Raw genomic sequence first — 1,165 nt, forward strand, 5'->3', positions numbered from 1 at the left:
TGCCCAGAATGATAGCCATTATGGCATTTAACGCCCATCTGGTGGCCATTTTGGGCGTTTAACATCCAGCCAGGTACCCTGACTGGCGTTAAACGCCAGAAATCCTTTGTTACTGGGCTTTTTTTCTGAACGCCCTGGATGCTGCTGTTTCTGATGTTAAACGCCCAGAATGCTACCTATTCTGGTGTTTAATGCCCAGAATGATACCTTTTCTGGCGTTTAACGCCCAAAATGCTCCTTTACTGGTGTTTTGACGCCAGTGAGCTATTTTTCTCTGTGATTCCTCTGCTTTATGTCCTGAACCTCCATTTTCCCTGACTTATTCACTAAAATGTATTAACTAACATAAATAAAAAAATTAAATAGACTTATATAATTGTTATAAACATCTAATTTTTTTATAATAGATGGGTTGCCTCCCAGCAAGTGCTTCTTTACTGTCTATAGCTAGACTTGTACTGAGCTTTTAATTTAGTCTCAGTTTTGAGCACTCTTGCTCAATATTGCCTTCAAGATAATGTTTGACTCTCTGTCCATTAACAATGAATTTTTTTCAGAGTCAATATCCTGAAGCTCTACATATCCATATGGTGACACGCTTGTAATCACATATGGTCTTTTCCACCGGGATTTCAATTTCCCAGGGAACAATCTGAGTCTAGAGTTAAACAGCAGAACCTTCTGCCCAGACTCAAAGACTCTAGATGACAACTTTTTGTCATGCCATCTTTTTGCTTTCTCTTTGTAAATTTTAGCATTTTCGAAAGCATTGAGTCTGAACTCCTCCAGCTCATTCAACTGGAGTAATCTTTTCTCTCCAGCTACCTTAGCATCAAGGTTGAGGAATCTGGTTGCCCAGTAGGCTTTGTGTTCCAGTTTCGCTGGCAGATGACAGGCTTTTCCATACACTAGCTGGTATGGAGAAGTCCCTATAGGGGTCTTGAATGCTATTCTGTATGCCCACAGAGCATCATCCAAACTTCTTGCCCAATCCCTTCTACGGGTACTTACAGTCCGTTCCAGGATTCGTTTTAGTTCTCTATTTGAGACTTCAGCCTGCCCATTTGTCTGTGGATGATATGGAGTCGCCACTTTGTGGTTAATTCCATATCGGACCAGAGCAGAGTTAAGCTGTTTATTGCAGAAATGGTGCCTCTATCACTGA

This window comes from Arachis ipaensis, chromosome B7, assembly GCF_059453495.1.
Source record: "Arachis ipaensis isolate K30076 ecotype BB chromosome B7, ASM5945349v1, whole genome shotgun sequence".
NCBI classification, from domain to species: domain Eukaryota; kingdom Viridiplantae; phylum Streptophyta; class Magnoliopsida; order Fabales; family Fabaceae; genus Arachis; species Arachis ipaensis.